At 45.8% G+C, this 22,936-nt stretch overlaps 1 protein-coding gene across 2 annotated transcripts in view; it reads right to left on the bottom strand.

Annotated features, from left to right (window-relative positions):
* Window positions 1–21,678, bottom strand: part of KCNJ4 (potassium inwardly rectifying channel subfamily J member 4) — a 320,692-nt gene extending 299,014 nt beyond the window's left edge. For both annotated transcript variants that reach the window (XM_073549505.1, XM_073549504.1), the window contains exon 1: window positions 21,274–21,678. The gene's annotated coding sequence lies outside the window, so the exon portion shown is untranslated. The remainder of the gene's footprint in view (window positions 1–21,273) is intronic.
* Between the last annotated feature and the right edge of the window lie 1,258 nt (window positions 21,679–22,936).

Genomic DNA, 22,936 nt, shown 5'->3' with positions numbered 1-22,936 from the left:
AGTGCTGGGGCTGGGGCAGCTGTGCTGAGGCAGGGGCAGCTGTGCTGGGGCTGGGGCAGGGGCAGGTGGGCTCTGCGGTGGTGGCAGCGGGCTGTGCTCCGGTGCAGGGGCGGCGGCATTTCTTCACAGCCCGGAGGCCTCCGCACTTCCCTTGCTGGCCGCCGCCATGTTGCGGTGGCCTCCGGGAGCATGGACTCCGGGAATATGGCCGCCAGTCCGGGGACGGCGCATGCGCAGCTTCAGATCTCGTCTCGAGATCTCAGGGGACGAGATCTCGTTGCCGAGATTTGAATCTCGTCCCCGAGATCTCGGGACGAGATCTGATCCCGCGCATGCGCCGTCCCCGGACCAGCGGCCATATTCCCGGCGTCCATGCTCCCGGAGGCCACCGCAACATGGCGGCGGCCAGCAAGGGAAGTGCGGAGGCCTCCGGGCTGCGAAGAAATGCCGGCGGAGCCGCCGCCCCTGCACCGGAGCACAGCCCGCTGCCACCACCGCACTGCAGAGCGCCGCCCGCTGCCACCACCGCACCGCAGAGCCCCGCCCGCTGCCACCAGCCACCAGGTTAATACCATGTATTGCGACCATAAGACGCACCCCCCACTTTCCCCAAAAATTTTGGGGGAAAAAAGTGCGTCTTATGGTCGGAAAAATACGGTACTTGTGGCCAGGGACGATACATCTGTCACGGCACACTGGCTCAACCTCATGGAGGGTGGGACAAAGTCTCAAACTGGACCATCAACACATATCCTATCCACACCACGAATAACGGGCCCAACCTCAATCAGGGTTTCCGCCCCATCATATACATCTAGTCTCCCCTCTTTCTCCTCCTCCGCCTCGTCATCCTATGCTGAATTACCCTCCACATCACTCCCAAGTTGGGAGCTGTGCAGCAGCGCATCAGCAAAGCAGCAAAACGCTCTGCTGAAGCTGATCTGCTAAGGTGAAACACCACACACTGCAGCAGAGCTGTGGCAAGGAATAAAACAACAGACCGATCAGTGGCTCTCTCCACTGCAACTCCAACCTGGTCAGGTTGTCTGCGACAATGGACGTAACCTGGTGGCGGCTTTAAAGCTCGGGATGCTGGTACACGTGCCATGCATGGCTCAAGTGCTGAACCTAGTGGTGCAGAAATTTATAAAAACATACCCTGATTTGCCGTACCTACTTGAGAAGGTGTGCCGCATTTGCGCCAATTTCCGCCACTCCTCAACTGCTGTTGCCGGTCTTGCAGCGCTTCAAAAGCAATTTAATTTGCCAAACCACAGACTCCTTTGCGACATGCCAACACGGTGGAACTCAACATATTATATTTTGGCAAGGGTAAGTGAAAAGCAGAGGGCACATTCTGAATACCAGCTTAAACATGCCTGTCACACTGAGACTTAGCCAAGACACATAACAACTGACGAGTGGGTGTGGATCGCTGATATTTGTGAGGTGCTTGATAACTTTGAGTACTGCACCAAGCTTGTGAGCGGTGATCAGGCTATTATCAGCGTAACCACCCCTATGCTATGTCTGCTGAAAAAATCACTGCACAATAAAAAAAATGGAATCTTTGCGTGCCCAGCAGCTGGGTATGGAGCAAGATTTCACAGTGGGTGATCCTACCCAGCCCAGCCAATATCATCAGGTAACATTGGGGGATGAAGATGATTATAAAAATGAGGAGGGAGAGGACTTATTTTTCAGTGGTACCGAGGGGACACCTCATGCTACAGAGAGGAATCCCAACCCCAGCTTCATGTCTGTCCAGCATGGGTGGGCTGTGGAGGAGGAGTCTCGGTGTGAGGAGAGGATGAGTATTGTTCCTCCTTCAGGGGTCACAGAACATTTGCCTTTTTGCAGCTTGGCACACATGGCACACTTCATATCTTACTGTCTGTGCCAAGACCCTCGCATAATTCACATTTTCAATAGCAACCTATACTGATTGGCCACCTTTCTAGACCCATGGTACAAGGACAAATTTCTTTCGCTACTGTTGCAGTCACCAAGGGGTTTCACAATGGAATCTTTCAAGAAGGCCATTGTCGATCATTTGATGGCAACAGCACCCTCAGACACCACTGCTAGCAGAGATACCAGCTCTGTGCAACAGCATGCATTAATGGGGAGAGATACACCAAGCAGGTCCAAAAGAGGTGGTGGTAAAATGTCCACAAACTGGGCTATCTTCAATAAACTGGCTCATCACCAAGGACAAGCTGGAACAGTAGCAATGTCAAGGAGGGAGAAGTTGAACAAGATGGTCAACGACTATCTAAGTGACCATACCTGCGTCCTTCCTGACTCTTCTATACCGTTAAATTACTGGGTATCCATGCTGCATAGTTGGCTCGACCTCTCCTTCAATGCCTTGGAGGTGCTGGCCTGCCCTGCTGCTAGTGTGATGTCAGAGCGTGTTTTCAGTGCCGCTGGGGCAATCATCACAGATACACGCACACGGTTGACAACAGAGAATGCAGACAGGCTGACTCTGATAAAATTTAACAAGGACTGTATTTCGCAACAGTATTTAAGCCCTCCAGATGACGGTATCCCAACCTAAAGTCACCCATCACGTTTTTTTTTAAATTGGTGACCACATCCATCCCTTCCCATACAAGCCCCTTTTCTTCTTCTTACACATGTTTTCAAAACCTGCTTCTGACACATGTACCTCATGGTCAATAAGCTAAAAACAATGTTACGTTAATTAATATTTCCCATCGGAGGCACTTGTGATGAGAGTGAGACTCTTCTTCCTTCATCAACCATGGTATTATGCCCCTTGGGCTAATTTTTGGAGATCCTATGGCTATGCCTGGACACTGGGCACTGCCACCTCTATGCTAGTAGTCCTAGCTTCATCATAATTGTCTGGCCCTTCAGACCTGTCTTGCTTCCTTCATCAACTATGATACAGCCCCTTGGGCTAATTTTTGGAGACACTATGGCTATGCCTGGACACTGGGCATGGCCACCTCTATGCTAGTAGTCCTGGCTTTATCATAATTGTTTGGCCCTTCAGACCTGCCTTGCTTCCTTCATCAACCATGATACAGCCCCTAGGGCTAATTTTTGGAGATACTATTGCTATGCCTGAACACTGGGCACAGCCACCTCTATGCTAGTAGTCCTAGCTTCATCATAATTGTTTGGCCCTTCAGACCTGCCTTGCTTCCTTCATCAACCATGATACAGCCCCTAGGGCTAATGTTTTGAAGACACTATATCTATACACATTGGGCAGTGGCACAACAAGGACCATAGTCCAAGCTTTATAATTGTGAATCCCTTGTGATGATGATGATGGGTGGCTTCTTCCTGCGTTAACCATAACACAGCCCCTAAGGCAGATTGCTCTCCTTACACCACTTACACACTTAGCTGTCAGAAGATCGCCTCCATCATCAGTCGCTCTTACGGCACTTCTGATATATCACTGGCACTGCGTAAGTGGCGTACGAGATCCGCTCTTCCGGCAAAAAAACAAAGGACTTAAAATAGTGTTTGTACATTCTAGTGAAGCAGTGGTATAAAAACATCGTGCAGCCCCTGACCAGGTGCCCTTATCTTATATACATTTGTTTACAGCATACATTTTTTAACATTTACACATTTTTTAGACTTTTCCTCAGCCCCCAGACCGCTTTGTAGGGTCCAGCAGACAATTACTCGCATTTTCCATTGACTTTCATTGGACTCGCTATTCGTACCCAATACACGAGTTTTAGGGTATACTCAGTACGAGTATAGCGAGTCCGAATACTTCAGTACTCGCTCATCCCTACAAGAGATACAAAAACTGCCTGTTCACGAGAAGCAGAAGTGGATAAATCCTGGAAGGAGAAGATCTGCTATCCAGCAATGAAAGTTACAGACAAGCAGTGGGGGTGCTTCTGTACACAGCAACCACAACTCGTCCGGATATCACAGCCACAGTTATTATTATTTATTTATATAGCGCCATTGATTCCATGGTGCTGTACATGAGAAGGGGTTACATACAAATTACAGATATTACTTGCAGTAAACAAACTAACAATCACAGACCGATATAGAGGGGAGAGAGGACCCTGCCCTTTCGGGCTTACATTCTAGAAGATGGTGGGAAAGGAGACAGTAGGTTGGGGGGTTGCAGCAGCTCCGGTGATGGTGAGGCGGTAGCTCCAGTAGTGGTAAGGAGGCAGCGGGGATCATTGCAGGCTGTAAGCTTTCCTGAAGAGATAGGTTTTCAGGTTCCGTCTGAAGGATCCGAGTGTGGTTGAGAGTCGGACGTGTTTTTGGCAAAGAATTCCAGAGGATGGAGGATATTCGGGAGAAGTCCTGGAGGCGGTTCGGTGAGGAGCGAATAATTGTGGAGGAGAGAATGAGGTCTTGGGAGGACCGGAGATTACATGAGGGAAAATATCGGGAGATTAGTTCAGAGATATATAAAGGAGACAGGTTATAGATGGCCTTGTAGGTCAGAATTAGTCATTTGAATTGGATACACTGAGGGAAAGGGAGCCATTGAAGAGATTTGCAGAGGGGAGAAGCAGAGGAGTAGCAAGAAGAGAGATGAATTAGTTGGGCGGCAGAGTTAAGGATAGACTGGAGAGGTGCGAGGGTGTTAGCAGGGAGGCCACAGAAAAGGATGATGCAGTAGTCGAGGCGGGAGATGATGAGGGCATGCGCAAGCATTTTAGTAGATTGAGGGTTGAAGAAGGGACGGATTCTGGAAATATTTTTGAGCTGAAGGACAGGACAGAGTCAAGGGTTTCTCCGAGGCAGCGGACCTCTGATACGGGGGAAAGCGTGATGTCGTCAATTGTTATAGATAGGTCGGGTAAGGAAGATCTGTGAGATGGGGGAAAGATGATCAGTTCAGATTTGTCCACAGTTGGAATTAACTGCTGATGTGTAAGGAAGCCACACCAAAGAGACTGGAATGCAATTAAGAGAATTCTTCAATATCTGAAATAAATTCAAAGGCTAAATCTTAAGATATCTGCATCAGGAGATCTCACTCTCAGAGGTTATGTGAATGCAGATTGGACTGGAGAGTCAAGTGATCGGAAATCAACAAGTGGTTACTTGTTCAAGTTAGGAGAAAATTCAATTTCTTGGTCCAGCAGAAAACAAGTGTCAGTCACATTATCTTCTACAGAAGCAGAATATATGTCTGCTGCTTATGCAAGTCAAGAAGTAATTTGATTGAAACAACTTTTGGAAGATTTCGGCAAGTCATTAGCTCAACCAACAGTTATCTATGTGGACAACCAAGGATGCTCTAAACTTGCCAGCAGTGAGAAGATTAGTGCAAGGACTAAGCACATTGATGTAAAACATCACCACTTACGTGACTTAATGGATTGTGGTGTACTTAAGTTTGTTTATTGCGAGTCTGACAAGATGATAGCTGATGATATGACAAAGCCATTATGAAGAGCCAAGGTTGTGGACTTCAGAACTGCAATGGGACTAGCAGGATAAGTAGTTGTTGAGTGGGGGTGTTGGAATATGTTTGGTGCAACAACTCCATTCCTGTTTATGAGAGTTTAGTTGCTAGATTTGTATGCTGTTCATAAAGTAAGAACAAAAAAAACTCCCAGAGGCTCACACAGGGAGAGCATGTGACTGTATTTTCCTGTTTTTCCTGTCTCTGTGTACGAGAGAAGCAGCCTGCTGTAGATGCTGCACATAGACACACAAATGACTTGTTCCTGATCTATTAAGCTTATTGTGGCACCCCCGAGGGTTCAGTCGCCACAGAGGTACTGCACCTCCTCCTGAGGTGTGGTACCCCACTATCCAGGTAAGGTGGAGACACCTGACCACACTCCAACACCTGCATCCCACACAACATAGTAGTGTAGCAAAGCACCCTTTGGTGGCTCCCTGCTTGGAACACGAAGTGTTCTGGGAGGTGGGTGGAGTTAGTTTGCACTAAAAGATCGGGAAGAGGATAGGATTGAGTTAGTTAGTCACAGGAGTCTGACGACGTCAGTCTGTGAAAGGAGATGCCCTGAGTGGGATGGAAGAAGGAAGTGCTGCAGCCGACCTCAGTGATCTGGGTCCACTGGCAAAGGAAAGAGACGTTGATAGAAAGCCTGACTCTCGATAAGAAAGAAAGGATTAGTACGGAACGTGAGGAGAATAAGAGAACCAAGGATCAGGGTTAGAGGAGAACCCTTCCCAAGTTCTAAGTGCAAGGCCGGGGTCTGGTCCCCGAGGTTGTATGGATACTAATGGTCCTGCAGCAGACACCGGAGGAATAGAAGTAGTGACCACTTTATTCCCACACAAGACTTGGGGCACAACAGCAACGTGTGTGAGCCGGGACTAGGTAGAAGGAGTCCCTGAAGTAGGCTACAGCTGTCTGCCGTACAAGTAGAGTTCATAGGAACATCTGACAGGAGGAACTCCAGTGTAACTCAGTACTGTGAGTACTTCACTCAAAGGCGCTAAGAGGGAGACGTTCAGAAAAGGCACATATGTTGGCGGAGTGTTGGAAAGGAGTGCTTCATCTTGCCTGGAAGTTGGCTGAGCTCCTGACCCGGAGGACATGACACGGATGCGGGCACCTGTATCACGACAGACTGTGAGTAAAGCTTTGGAACTACATGCCCTGGTGTCCTCCACTTATTCCTGCACTAGCCTGCCCGACACCGCTACATCCCTCCTGCGCCCGACACTACACCATCTAAGTGTCACTTCACCTGCACTGCCCTGGGACTACAGCCCTGCCTGTGGAGGGCTGTAACATCATTGCTGCACTACACCATCTGTCCCACAGGATCTGTCTGCAGCGTCGGCTTAACAATTGCCGAACACCACAGGTGGCGTCACGTATCACTTATAAACTTTCACCACCATAAGCACACTGAAACAACCCCTTTGGCAATGAAGCCCCAGGGCCACGGACCGGGTCACTGCTGCCGTGACAACTCCCGTTGAGAAGATCAACCGGCCCAGTACCGAGTACCCCACGGCCCTGGCGAGAGAGGGCGCTCCATTATCATATATTGTTCCTGTTTGTTCCTGAATAAATAATCTCTGTTGTCACACGCTTGGAGAGTATCCTGAATAATCCGCTGCCAACAGTTCATTTTGTTTCTGTCTTGGCCTTTGTCTGTTTGATGGCCAATGTGAACATGCTTCTATTTTGCATGCATACCAACTGGTACTCCAGCTGATTTTTTTCGATTTACTTGTATGACTTCACAATCTTTTTTTGGTTTACCAGCTAGTTCTATTTACCTATTTTCTACCAATAGATATCTAAAAGGGATTCCCTATTAAATATGTCAATAATCTTCTGTGAATTGTTAGATTGCAGTCTGATAGTAAGGACATGACGTCCGCGGCCACAATAATACACGTGTGTGGAGGACGCCATTATACATAGTGATCAGCCACAAGTAGCTGGAGAATGGTGATGTAATGACTGAGGCTAAAAGAGCAGAGAACGGGGTAGCGTTTCACAGTGCAGGTAGCATTTTTCCTTATCTCTCTATACAAAATTAAATTTACAAACATGGGGCTGACTTGTTGCAGGTTTTTTGTAGTGGAAAATATACAGCTGAATAATCAGCACCAATCGTGCGGATTTTGTTGTTGATTACATTTTGGAAATGCTGCAGATTTGGAGCAGGTTCATTTTTCGCAAATGGTGAAATTATCCGTGAAAATACGCAATGAAAATTGACATGCTGCAGATTAAAAAATTGCACGACATACCAATTTGCAGATTATGTTCACAGCATTTGGATGAGGTTTTGTAAAATGTTTTCAATATGCTGGCAGAAAAATCGTTGTACGTTAGCCGGGTGATTAATGGCTTACAGTGGCCGATAGTCAAAAACTATTATTCCTGAGGTGATTATTGGATTATCTACATGTCTGCTTGGGTCATTAGTCAGTTCTCAGAGCCCAACTATGTGCTGCCACAAATATTGCATAGATAGAGAATGGGGATGACTGAGCCATTAAAAAAAAAACATTCTGTTGCCCCCAATCAAATACTACTGACACACTACTGGAATCAAATGGTTTGGGACCCAGAATGGAGCAACCTGCAGCGGAACGGAACCACAATTAGTGGAATCATAGTACTATCACTGGAAGAACCCATTAATAGAGGGGCTCCTCTCTTCAGAACTGTGTAATAAGTAGTTTAATTTATGGTGGGGCTGGAGGGAAATTTAATATCTGAAGGCAGATTCTGAGGGAGATCTATGACCAGCCCATAGATCTTAACAGTTCATTTACATATTAAGAAAAACAAGCATTTTGTCACAATGTGCTGGTCTGAAGTAAGGGAGAGGGACCTGCAACTGTCCCTGGAGCAGGGACCCTCACTATCCCTGTCCCATGGGTACTCTTGAATGTAGAGAGGCCTGGGTCTCCAACCTTACTATGCTCTTGAATGCACACTGAACTATTTCCTTCCCCACCCAGGGAGGTATGGGACCAGGTACGGACTGGGGCTGAAATTCAGCCCTGGCATTTGAAATCACACAGGCCCATGCTGTCCCCTCCCCTGAGCACCAGATGGGATATATTACTAATATTGCCTTGGATGGAGGAAAGCAAGATTTACTATAAAACCAATATTTCTAATGATACCCATGGCCTGCTGGGGTAAGTGAGGGAGTCAGCGACTGGGTGCTCCGTCACAACTCTTACCAGTCTGGGTATCTTGAGAACACTTATTCTGTTAATGTAACAGACAAGGCGGCCCACGACCAAACAAGCCCTTCTGTCATTTGCCAGAATTGCCAGATGGCCAGTCCGGCCCTGTATGGGACTGATGTGAAATGGATAGCACAAACCAGACAGACAGGGGAAACAGACTGGAATGAAAGGAAACTGAAATCAAACAACCCCCTGACCCCTCATTTACCGTGCTACAGTAACTCACTGGGCTCTTGTACTGCCTACATTACTGTGATTGAATGCAGTACTGTTGATCAAAAGTCCCCACTGAAGCCGATAAACAATCACTGGAGCAGTGGTAGAGTCACAGGGATGGACCTGAGGAGGATGAGTGCTGGCGGTTTCTATTATTTGTAACACAGGCATATAGTTTATGTTGCTGGTTTGTAGTATAGACATATTGGCAGTCTCTTTGAAGCCATATGGTTCTCTGTGCATGAAGTCTGACTCATAACAGCCCCAGCGTATTCAATGGGACCTCCAGCAGAATAATTTGGAGTCAAAGAAATCTTTATCTTACGAGTATCTATTTAAAAAATGAAAAATAAAGATTTCAACATTCCTTTAAGTGGTGATTTTATTTAATAATTTATCACAATATGACATGGACCTTTTTTCCTCAACTCCAGCCACCAACAGATCATGTTTTTAGGATTCTCTTAGTATGGAATTATCACCTGGGTCATAGTAAGGAAATCCTGCAAACATGACCTGTTGATGGGTCTTGAGGACTGGAGTTGGGGGAACACTGATATAGTCAAACCTGTATTTTTCAACTTGAGGCGTCGTTCACACGTCCGCATTTAAACACGTACTTGAAAAATGGTACCAGTGTCAACAGTGTGGTCATCAGTGTTTTGGCAGCACACGGATAGTGTATGGATATCATCTGTGTGCAGTACGTGTTTTCCATGGACCTATATACTGTACTTGTATTGGCTCTTGTCATCCATGCTGCTGGAAAAAAAACAGACATCTCTCCGTGTGTTTTGCACGGACACATGGACCATGAAAAACACGGCCATGTGAGCAGCACCACAGATTATAATGGGTGCGTGTTGTAGCCATGAAACAAAATGGATACAACACAAACGTGCAACACGGATGTGTGAATGAAGCCTAAAGGAGTTGTCCAGACAGTCAATATTTTTTATTTCTTTATTTTTTTTTAAAAGGCTTTAAGTGGCTAAAAGAGAGACCAAAAAATAATAGTTGCCTCCATAATCCCGCAGCCTCTTTTGATCTGGCACTGGCTCATGCTGACCTCAGAGCGTTTTTCCTTTAAAAACAAAATATCAGCCTGACAATCCCTTTAAGAGCAACATTAAATTTTGCCAGTGGTAAATGTTAAAATAATTTCTTTTTTAGAAGTGCTGACAGTTTAATGTGGTGTTTGTCGAGAAGTAACATACGACACAAACAAACACGCTCACGGTTACTTATAGCAACTTGTCTTATTTAATCCTTTCTTTCTCAGTGTTTTAAAAGGATTATGTCACCAGATATTTGCTACCTCTTTCAAGAGCAGCATGATATGGGGGCTGCTTGCTGTCATTTTGATAAAATCACTGTTTTATTTGCTGCAAATCTAGAAATTCTTTGAATTGCCAAGCTCTGTATAACCCTGCCCACACCACTGATTGGCAGCTTTCTGTGTACACTGTGCATAAGCAGAAAGCTGCCAATCAGTGGTGCGGGCATGGTTAAGCAGAGCTAATGAACTCTGGTGATAAAACAGTGTTTAAATCAAAACTACAACAAGCAACCCATTAAGTAACACATGACTGGATTCAGAGTTTCAGCCTCTACATTATGCTGCTCTCAGGTTAGATGGAAAAAACCTGGTGACAAATTCCCTTTAAATTTCCACAACACCAAGTACTGAAACTAAAAAGTCGAGGTGCACAACTTTTATGGTTCCGTTATACTATCAAAATGTACCACTTCCTATGGTCATAATAAAACTTAAAAGGTTATCCCCATCTTATACACATGGTATATCGACAGTGCTTGCCATATATGCCTGATAGATTGGGAGTTTTCTTCTGGGACAGCCATCAAACCGGGGAATAGGGTGCTCCGCTTCCCTGTTTGGATCGAGAAAGGAGATGAGTTAAGTGCTCTTTATCTGAGCACATGTGAATTACCATTGAGAGAGCCACAAAGAAACATGGCCTCATGTTTCCCTCACCACCCCCTCCTTGTGGAACCAAACCTAAGACATATCTATAGTATATCTGGTGTCTCAGATAAGAAGACCCCTTTAAAAGAAGAGTCACTGTGTTTCACCTGCTGCAAATCCCAAAAAAGGCAAATGCACACAGTGTGGGTGCGGCCACGCTCTGATATCTGGCTCATTCTAGTCTGTGGCCACTGCTTGCAGACTAAGGCGGAAGTGTAACAAGCAAGTGCCTGCAGAGATATACACTGCTGGGCTCCCCCGGTATCAGTGTGCAACTAAGAACATGGATTTCAGTTTATGGATTGCTGTGAGAAAGTGCAGTCAATCAAGCTCAGAGACAATGCTGGATATGCACAAAGGAGGGCGTTATGGTGCACAGAGCCATTGGCCGTACCATAGATGCACCAAAGTGCCCTTATTTGTATACGCAAATAGCCTCTTATTTGTATGTAGATTAAAAGCGAAATTTGCTATAACTTGGCGACTAAAATGTGTATTGCTGGTATGATTTTTATACTGCCTAAAATATAGAAATGCATATAAGCTGTCCCATGCTCCATCAGCCATCATTGCATTATATATCTAACAAGAGAGGACGGTATGTAATAAAAAACAGGGTTCTATATAATCCAATATGTAAGGGACGGTGCTGTACATAGCAAGAGAGGGCACTGTGTAAGGGACAGCAATATACATAATAAAGGACACTATGTAATATATATACATGTATGTGTGTCTCTATATATATATATATATATATATATATAGCCACACATACATGTATATATATTACAGAGTCTCCTTTATTATGTATGTTGCTGTCCCTTACACAGTGCCCTTGTGGCGCCCCTGAGGCTCAGTCGCCACAGAGGTACTGCACCTCCTCCCTAGGTGTGGTGCCCCACCATCCAGGTAAGGTGGAAACTCCTGACCACGCTCCAACACCTGCATCCCACACAACATAGCAGTGTAGCAAAGTCACATTGCGGCTCCCTGCTTGGAGTGTAGCAGAGCACCTTTGGTGGCTCCCAGCACGAAAAGAGCAGGAAGGTTGAGGATTTGAGGTCAGTCGGCAGTCAGTCAGGGAGTCACTCAGAGAGGAGTGAGGAAAGGAGATCCCTGAGAGAGGGATGGAGGAAGGAGGTGCAGCAGCAGATCTCAGTGACCTGGGTCTGCTGGCACGGGAAAGGAAAGAAGGAGAAAGACATTGAACTGAAACCTGACCTTCCATAAGAAGGAAAGACTAGTACGGAATGTAGGAGTAAATGGGAACAGAGGACGTGGGTTAGAGGAAGAACCCTGCCTAGAAGTTCTAAGCGCAAGGCCGGGGCCCGGTCCCCGAGGTTGTATGGATACTAATGGTCCTACAGCAGACACCGGTGAAGTAGTGGGCTGTAAATGCACTACTCCCATCTAAGACTTGGGGGCACAACAGCAACCTTGATAGTGATCTAGACGGATGGATGGCAGGAAGCAGGACAGATCGCTGTAGCTCCGCTGCCATTTTCTTTTGTGGGCAGCGGAGCTGCATGGATCTCTCCCTGCCCGCCGCACATGAGGCCAGGGGCCCCCCAGAGCCTCAGGGCCAAATAGGCCAGATTGCCCTCATTATTATCCACCCTGCAGAGGTCCCTGGGCCCCAGTGCAGCTGCACCAGCTTGCACATGTGGTGTGCCCCCCCTGATTACTTATGTCAATTATCTGTCACTCTGTGACTGCACGTGATCAGAAAAAGGGGTCCTGAACCGTCCCTAGAACTGGGCCCTAACTATCCTTACTCACATAGGTACCTCTAAAGGTGAGGAGATTTGGGCCACCAGCCTTACTGTTCTCCTGTTATTCCCTAAACTGTCCCCTACACAAGGAGGCCTGGAACAGAAATTATAGTGTATTAACAAGTAAGACAGATAGGGATAGCAGAAAGCAACAAACATACAAAAACACTCACCAAACGTAGAGAGGTATATAAGGAGAGATAGGAATGCATCAAACAAATGGGAATAGGACAATGAGGTAAGCATACACCCAAAAACTGCATGCAACAATCTCCAGTAGCAATAACGATCTACAATTCAGCACAGTGTCTCCAAGGAGCTAGGAAGCAAAGCTTTCACTGGCTAGGAAGACAAGGTCTGACCAGATTATTTAGGGAGAGAAAATGACCAGGTCAGGAACAGCTGTGACATGGAGCTGCAAGTTTCTAACCAGCATAAAAAGGGTCATTAACCTCTTCAGCTCCAAAGGAAACTTAATTCATTTGATAAAAAATACAAGCATATCGGCTAACTTGAAGATTCACAATACGTAGTGACTTTCTAACCCCAGATCTCCCAGGAAGACGTGATTGGCGTGTGACATTATCATCCCGCTTACAGTGTAATCAATTAGCCATCTTGCTAAGGTCTTGATTATAGAATATGTAAGGGGGATGACGAGACAGCAGGTACCTTCGTCCCGGGTCCAGAACCAGAGAGGCTGCATCTACTGTTTCCAGGGGGAAGCTTTAGTAAGGCGAACCTTCCCCTGCTGCCTGAGGGAAGCGCTAGTGAGGCGCAACTTCCTGCTGATCGAGGGGGCAGAGAAAGAGGAAAAATCAGAGCGCGCAGGGGAGCAATTTGGCGCGAACAGAGGGCAGCGTGCAGTCAGGTGAGCAGTGCACTCCGCTCCCCATCCCTACACAGAGTACCGGCGCTGCGACAGGCTGTGCTGTAGCAGACGAGAAGTATAAGTACATCTCGGGAGCATCAGCTAATGCTGATGCTCCCGGGATGTACTTGTACTTCTGGTCTACACAGGCCTCCATCCGTACAGCAGCCCCGCCGCCAGTACTGGGGACCAGAGAGCGAAATAGGTGTACAGTGTGTGCCCGGTGGCTAATCAAGAGAAAGGCGCCGCAGTCCATGAGTACACAAAAGAGGGACTGCATACGAGACTGACACTTGCGCCCTGACTTTGAAAGCGAATATTTGCCCAGACACTTGTGACCTGACTTCACCCGGAATATAATTGCAGAGCCACATTCGGCTCTTACAGGACTGTGGCCAGTACCTCTGTCAGTCACTGCAGTTTATAGACTAGGCCAGAGGCGTATCTAGGCTCTCTGGCACCCGGGGCAAGAATTCGGTTCGGCGCCCCCCCCCCCCCAAGTACATATGCGACTTGCACACTTAGCCATGTACCCACGAGCTGCTCCTCCTAATGCTCTCAATGTTCAGTAAAAAACTGAGAGAAGCAGGAAGAGAAGCTCGTTGTCAAGTATGAAAATCGCACATGAGTGAAGTGTCCATGTGATGACTACTGGAACCTGCAGCGCTGAATCCTGACATTGCAGCTTCTGAATTCTCACAACGAATGCACTGCACACATTTAGGATTCTCCCTTGCCGATGTACAGTCATGTCAGCACAAGTACAGTATGTGATTTATATACTTCTGGCCACATTCCGACTAGACGTGCCCGGCCTCGCTCCGTTCATTTTCATTGAGTGAGGCCACACATGTCTAGTCAGCATGTGACCGCATGTATGTAAATTACCGGCATGAGAGAATCCTAACAGCGTTCAGTGAGCACTGTGAGAATTCAGACATCTGCAGTCACATAGAATGACTGCAGACTCCGTACAAACCTGGACAACCCCTGTAATGCTCCTAACAAATAAAAACATGAGAATTAGTCAGTATCACAAATAACATTTACATCCAGGTACCTTATAGATGACGTCGTCTCTGAAGTCAGTCACCTTTTCTTCTAGACCCCATGATGAGTTTTCTCATCCACAGCCGTCTCTGTAGACTTCCATCTTCTCCGGTCTTCTGCAGCAAATCTCCACACGACGCCCTTAAAGATAGAAGTGTCATTATAATGCTCCTAAATAAAAATATCTGCAATATACTGTCGCCTCACACTATTCCCCTCCCTCCACATACTGTCTCCTCTAACATCCCACCTGTTCCCCATACTGTCTCCTCATATATTTACCCCCTCAATCTCTATACTGTCTGCTCACACATATCCCCGACTCCCCATACTGTGTCCACTTACATTAACCCATTCGCTCCCCATACTGTCTGCACCAATCCCCCATACTGTTTCCTCATACATACTCTTTATTTTGTGTCCTCAAATCTCCCCACACATTAAATCCCCCCATCCCCAATCCCCCACATACATTAAGTACCCCCCATCCCCATTCCAAATCCCCCCACACATTAACCCAATCCCCACTCATTAACCCCCATCAGCACTCCAAATACCCCCACACATTAACCCCAACCCCACTCATTAACGCCCCCATACATTAACCCCCATCCCCAATCATTAACCCCCGCACACATTAACCCAATCCCCACTCATTAACCCCATCACCACTCCAAATCCCCCACACATTAAATAACCATCTGCACTCCAAATACCCCCACACATTAACCCCCATCCCCATTCATTAACCCCCACACACATTAACCCCATACCCACTCATTAACGCCCCCACACATTAATCCCCATCCCCATTCAATAACCCCCGCACACATTAACCCAATCCCCACTCATTAACCCCCGCACACATTAACCCAATCCCCACTAATTAACCCCCATCACATTAAATAACCCCCATCTCCACTCCAAATCCCCTCACACATTAACCCCATGGCATCCCCACTCATTAACCCCCATCCCCACTCTAAATACCCCCACACATTAACCCCATGGCATCCCCACTCATTAACCCCCATCCCCACTCTAAATACCCCCACACATTAACCCCATGGCATCCCCACTCATTAACCCCCATCCCCACTCTAAATACCCCCACACATTAACCCCATGGCATCCCCACTCATTAACCCCCATCCCCACTCTAAATACCCCCACACATTAACCGCCATCCCCTCTACAAATCCCCCCCATCTCCACTCATTAACTCCCCCTCATCTCCCATCTTCGGTGGTTCTTCAGCTCCACATTGGAGCACACTTACCACCAGCGTTTGCTTTGGGCGCCGGGGAGTGACGTCAGCAGCGTGATCACATGACATGATCACGCTGCTGACGTCGCTCTGGCCCGGCGGTCAGAGCTTCAATTGTACAGGCGTCTGTATAGACGCCAGTACAATTGCTCCCTGGGAGCAGGCGCGGCCTCCTTCTCTGCGCCGGCTGTCAGCTTGACAGCTGACACAGAGAACCGCCGACTCTCAGGCCGGGGGGGCGGCAGAACGCATTAGGTGGCCCGACTGCACCCCCCTGCTGGCTGCGCCCGGGGCAACTGCCCCGGCTGCCCCCCCCTAGATACGCCACTGGACTAGGCCCAGTGGAAGGTACCGTTGACCGGCCAACAGTCGCCACAAGATGGGGCGTTGATGCCCACAGGACTTTTCTGGAAAAGACACCGCGCCAGCCGTTGCTGGCGCCATTGAGTTCTCAGCAGGAGTTATAGTTGGTGGAACTCCTGACACAAGTGTTTCACAAGAACTGCCGCTATCTGAACCGTCGTTCTTCTACTTACAATATCCTTTGCCATCTAAACTGTTGAATCCCCTGTTTAACCCTTTACCTCCCAACATCCTTTTCCATTTATACTGTTTAACCCTTAACTCCCTGCATGGAGTATTCCCCTATAATAAACCTGTTATCCCTTGCTCTGCCTCCTATCCCTCACTGAATCCCGCATTCCTGCGATTTCTACATATACTACACCTCCAAAAAGCAATATTGCAATATTAAATTGACGACTGCAAGAAAGAGATAGAACTCAAAGGTTCGGCCTGGTAAAAGTGACTTTTTGGCAAAACCAGCTAATTCTTTTGGCACATATGGTCCTACCACATGTGGTAACTGCATGGGATGTGAAAATATTATCTAACCTACCCTCTTTATATCAACTGATGGTGAGAAGCACTATGTCACTAGAGGTTATATCTCATGCAGCTCCACTTATGTGGTATGTAACTTTACTGCAGTTTGACTATGCGGGAACTTCGTATGCGAGTAAATACTAGAGAACATGTACAGGATTGTTACGGTTGCTGTTACAGGGGCGATGAGGAACAACCCGGAAGTGGACCCTCTGGGTCACGGCTCCAGAGCCCCGAGGGCGAGTGGCCCAGGTGTGGCCACCCCCTATACAGGGAGTGTTAGGGACAGGCCCACGGAGGGTAGAACCGTGACGGCCGGAACCAAAGGGGCGACTGGGGTATGCCTGGAGAGGATACACAGGGAATCAGGGCTGATACAGAGAAGGACCTGGAATAACGGAGAAGGGGCTGCGAGACAGACTCAGCGGATGGCACAGGCGGGAGGCTGCAATAGAGAGTGACAATGGATAAGGCACAGACTGGGAGACAAGGCAGGAGACAAGTGGACAGAGGCAGACACAGGAGACAACGGAGGCAAGGGCAGGCAGAAGAGACAGAGCGAGAGCCGACAGGGAGAGTGCAGGCAAGGCGCAGACAAGACAGGGATGGCGCAGCAAGGCGCAGACAAGAGGCATGGCCTGAGACACAGTGAACGCTGCAGGAGACAGCGTCACCAAAGTCGACAGTCAGGCACCTTACCTGACTAGACACAGATCCTAAATAGCCGGTGGACGCCGCCATGTTGGGGGCGGCGCCACCACGTCATCACTCCGAGGAGGCAGAGCGCCGGGATCCCCACAGTGCGCAGGTGCCCGACACTGAGGAACCCGGAAGCCGGGCGCGGGGACGCGTCGGGGCACAGGGACGCGCCGGGAGTGCGCAGCAGCCGGGACCGTGACAAGGATAATGTGGTGGCATAGGATGCCAGAGATGCATCCATCTTAAAGACTATCCTGAGACACTTTAGGCACTTTCATGGCTGTGACTGTAGGGCTTTCGACGTGTAAAGAAATACACTATTGTGTTATGGGGGATGATATGAGGCGCATGTTTGCCCAATTGGAATATAGATGATAGTGACCTTGCGCACTATGGTGCCAATGACCTCAATGAAAAAGTAGCTTTGTACCATTACGTCATTTTTTAAATTTTTGAAAAAAAATTTTGGCACTCAACTTTTTGTCATAAGCGAAGAGTTTTATTTCAGTTACAGTGGCTCCCTATCTGGTTTACTTCTGCATGAGCCTCATCCACAATCTCAGATATGATGACATAAATATTTGATACATTTGTGCTGACATTTATTTTCAGACGTTCAGCAGTTTAGTGAACAAGAGCAGTTTTGGTAGGTCCGCTTTGTTCTTCCTCTTCCTTTGTCCAAACCTCGCCTTTTATTGTTTAACCCGTCCTCCCAAGCACTAATGCACTGTGCACTGATTAAAGTTTTTTCTTTTGTTTTTCATTTGGTTACTGATCCTATTTGTAGCAGCTGATTTGTCTGTATATATTTTTTATATACCTTGCAGTGTACTGATGAAGGCTTACTGTTACAGCCAAAACGTTTATATGTGACTGCAAATAAAACTCTTCACTTATGACAAAAAGTTGAGTGTCAAAAATGTTTATCTGGTATCTCTTCTGGTGTGGGAACCTTCTTTTGTGCACCAAGACAGTTGTGCCACGATATACTTGTAACATTTTCTAAATTTTGTCATGAGACTAGTATAATTCTATTAGTGTCTGCTTTATTTTAATTATTATTTTATTGCTGATATTTGAAATGTTCTCATAATTTGTGCCTTGCTATCTTGGTGCTCAACTGCTGGATTACTTTGTGATGGTTGACTTGATGAATTTCTTTTTTTTAAACACATTGTTATTAATTATTTGTTTTATTTTATTATGGTCACCTTGTACTGTATGTTAATATCTTGTATGTTGATTATTCAGATCATGATTACTGCGTCATATTATTTTTTACATCTTTTTATATGTATTGCTTTAGAACCATGATCTATTATACAGTATGCCTTTTTGTTATCACTCAGTACTTTAGATTTCTAACCGCATATAGTTTGATGATTACAATGTTTGTACACTGCAATTTTATCTGTACAATCATTCACACAGTTATGGAGCTATGTGGTAGACAGCAGATATATTTAGGGTTAACATCCTTCGGCTGGTACTGATGCCGGTGGCATTGTGATGTGCCTTGCTGTGGAGCATGCGCAGTTTTGGTTGACAAATGGAAGTAGGCAGTATGGCGTGATGACGTTACCGACATGCACAGATTACGCGAGTATCAACTAATTGATTAGGGTGTGCACAAATAAAGAACTTGAAAAAGGGGACACATGAAATGCGCCTTATGATACACTCTTCTTTTGCATATTATGGATAATGTCCCTTTCTTAGAGCTGGACATTACTTTTCTACAGCTTCCCATTGCTGGGTGTCCATGTTCGAGACCAGGTCCTGCTCGGCCCTTAATCACATTGACGTCACTTTGACACAGGATAAGGTTTAAATACTAGAGGTTACGACCATACCGATTTGGGTCACCTTGGCGCGGGTGGGATGGCTTTTTTTAATCACAAACTATGTTTACCAAGTACACAATGTAAATTATATGCACTATTGCTTTTAATTATGTACATACGGCAGGGTACATAATCATTTTGTTTCTATCTGAGGTTTTGTCTCTTTAATGGCCAGTGTGAACTTGCTCCTATATTTTGCATGCATACTAACTTATACTCCAGTTAATTTTTTTTGTAGTTTTCTTTTCAATATATTATATATTCCATACATTGTACAGTCTGGACATAGTATAAACCAGAAATAGTTCATTTTAGGAGGAAAGTTGACAATAAGGCTGATTCTATGATTTGTATTCATAATTATTGCAAGGTGAGAAAAAAGAAAGATTTGGAGGGGTCATTTCTATTTTCCTGCCTTTGTCACCAAGGAAGGAAATTGACAGAATTTCAGAAGTCTCTAGAATTGTCTTATTAGCTGAGATATTATATTTTATCAGATACATTCAACTATTGCTTAAAAAAAGTTTTGTCAAAGAAATAATGTCCGAATCGTCAGCTAAACATAAGAAACAGTAAGCAAAAACTTATTTCAAAGGGTAATTTAAAAAAAATGAAGACATTTGTGAACGGTATCGATAGATCTAAAAATATACAGATTCTAATATAGGGTCAGAGATCAAACAGGGTGTGGGGCTCCACAGTAGACAAGAAAGGGTGAGTTAAGTGGCTCTTAACAGACGTCAGATACTGTGTTTCTATGGAAATATCTCAGGAAAGGTTCCATGGCTGCCAGATAACGTGTCTGACTTGGAGTCTATTATAAATGTATCCAGCGTTTGTATAAAACTAATTGGTGTATGTGTCCGCCTTATCAGTTTCACTCCTCAGTAACTTCATTCTGACAAGTGAAAACAAGGAAATTGTTCCAAGTGTTTTCTGCTATGATACATGATTTGCTGATAAAGTTCACAAAGTCTGCTACATATGTAATAATAGGTATGAGCAGAAAAGATAAAAACACTCCTTACTACCAGTACATATGGATAACTTTTACATGTTGAACAATCTCATACACATGACAGCAAGATATGTCCAAAGAAAGCCGAGCCTGCCATCTACAATCATAAGCTATGCACAGATATAATAGAGCTGGGGTTACATTAGAACCGCACATACATCGAATTCTCTTATCCCAGGTTAAATAAGACAGAGAAAAAGGACAGGTACATGACAAACTACCATTCTTATAGACAGGAAAATCTGTCTATCTGGCTCCGTCCAATGTCAAGCTAATAACTAACTAGGAGACACTTTAATACTTTAGCATTGACTTGCAATATTCCTGAATGAAAGGAGTAAAGCAAATGTCACACAGATAAATGTAATCATGATGCAGAGAAGAAATAGTTAAGTTACTTGTTAGCCAAGTATATATAAATAATTTAATATATTTAATCATTTTTATTTATATAATTTAATAATTTAATTTATATAATATGAATATATATATATCATTTTTCTGCATCTATTTTTCCATCTAACTCAATGATTAAAACACAATGCAATTGGTTGGCAAAATTACTGAAGCAAAAAGCCATTTTGGAGTTGCCAGGTTATTAAACCTTGCCATACAAGTTGCATTAAGTTATAAGTGGTGACACAGACTAACACCTGACCAGATCACTTTAGACAGCTGACATTCAGCTAGTTGACATTTTGATGTAAGAGCTCTGCTATGAGGAGTGATACAATTAACTTCCAATTATGTATATTCCATGTAAGACTATTTCTCATGTCCATCCTAGCTATGCTCACATAACCACAGGTCACTCCACCATAAGGTATTTGTGTCCTTACATCACAGCATTGATCACTGGTCTATAAGAGTTCAGTTGGAAGTGGAAGCACTTCACTCACTATGCCACCTATTATTACAAACTCCCAGTAATATAACTATGATCATTATAAAATAGTCCCACCATAAATACAGATAGAGTTATTACCTTATCAGGGTGTATGCTGCATATGGGTCCAGATAGTGCTCACGATTCGGCAGGTGTAGCTTCTTCCTCAGGCTCTATCCTGACACTTTCTTTCCAATTAACTTCTTTAGTTTGTAGATTTGCTTTCACAGTTTATATCCCCTGTTTTCCCATGATATTTGTGTTTTTGCCCATGCCCTGACCTCTTCTCTGTGCCATCCTAGGTTCTGCACCCCCTGAAATCTTTTGCCTCTATCACCACCCAGATACTTTACACTTTATAAAGTCTTTACCTGAGCCCTTTAAATCCTGCGCTGCTACTTAGTTCTCCTGAGTTATGCCTGTTCCTGTATCTCTTTGCTGTCTCTGATGCCTCCTCCTTGTGTCTCTTCCCCCTCTCCTTCCTCTCTGTTCCTATGAGCAGTAGTTAGTGGTTGTGCTCAGGAATCTGACAGCGCTGGGCTGGATGATCTCTTCTCTCCATGGGATCACAGCCTGGATTCACAATGCAGCCTCAGGACCATGCACTGAAGCATGTTGTGTCCTCTCTATGGACCTGACATCCCTGCTGAAATGAATTAACTTATAAGGTTTTGGATACAGGAGTTCACAAACGGATCTGATCATTATTTTCACTTTAAAAGAAATTGATTTATTTCACATTTTATTACTAATATTATAAATCCATGCGATAAGTTATAAAGCACTCTAAAGACCCGGTCCATAGTGGGGCTGACAAGCCATATTTTCTAGCAGTGTATATTTACACATTGTTATTAATAACAAAATACCGTATTTTCCGGACTATAAGACGCACTTTTTTCTCCAAAATTTTTTCGGGAAAATGGGGGTGGGACGCCCTCACACCCAGGGCTATGGGGTACTCGGTAGCAGGCCCGATGAGCTTTAATGGGAGATGTCACGGCAGCTGGAACCCGGTCCGTGGCCCTGGGCGCCCATTGTAAAAAGGAGAATGTTCAGTGTGCTTAGGATAAGTGATTCGTGATGCCACCTGTGGTGTTCGGCAATAGAGATGTAAGCCGACGCTGCAGACAGATCCTCTGGGACAGATGGTGTGGTGCAGCAGTGATGTTATAGCCCTCCACAGGCAGGGCTGTAGTCCCAGGGCAGTGTAGGTGAGGTGACACTTAGATGGTGTAGTGTCAGGCGCGAGGGATGTAGCAGTGCTGGGCAGGTTGGCGCAGGAATAAGTGGAGGACACCAGGGCATGTAGTTCCAAAGCTTTACTCACAGTCTGTTGTACAAACAGGTGCCTGCCTCCGTGCCGTGACCTCCGGGTTAGGGACCCAGTCAACCTCCAGGCCAACACTCCGCCAACATGTGCCTTTCTGAACGTCTCCTCTTATAGCGCTTTTAAATGAAGTACTCCTAGTACTGAGTTACACTGAAGTTCCTCCTGTCCGATGTTCTTATGAACTCTACTTGTACGGCAGACAGCTGTAGCCTGCTTCGGGGACTCCTTGCTACTAAATCCCGGCTCACTATCCAGTTGCTGTTGTGCCCCAAGTCTTGTGTGGGAATAAAGTGGTCACTACTTCTATTCCTCCGGTATCTGCTCCAGGACCATTAGTATCCATACAACCTTGGGGAAAGGGCCCCGGCCTTGCGTTTAGAACTTCTAGGAAGGGTTCTCTTCTAACCCAAGTCCTCTGTTCTCTTTTAC

Source organism: Dendrobates tinctorius, unplaced genomic scaffold (assembly GCF_039654945.1).
Source record: "Dendrobates tinctorius isolate UK_male_01 unplaced genomic scaffold, ASM3965494v1 ptg000159l, whole genome shotgun sequence".
Taxonomy (NCBI): Eukaryota; Metazoa; Chordata; class Amphibia; order Anura; family Dendrobatidae; genus Dendrobates; species Dendrobates tinctorius.
Note: the sequence above shows the minus strand (reverse complement) of the source record. Positions and strands in the feature narration are given on the sequence as shown.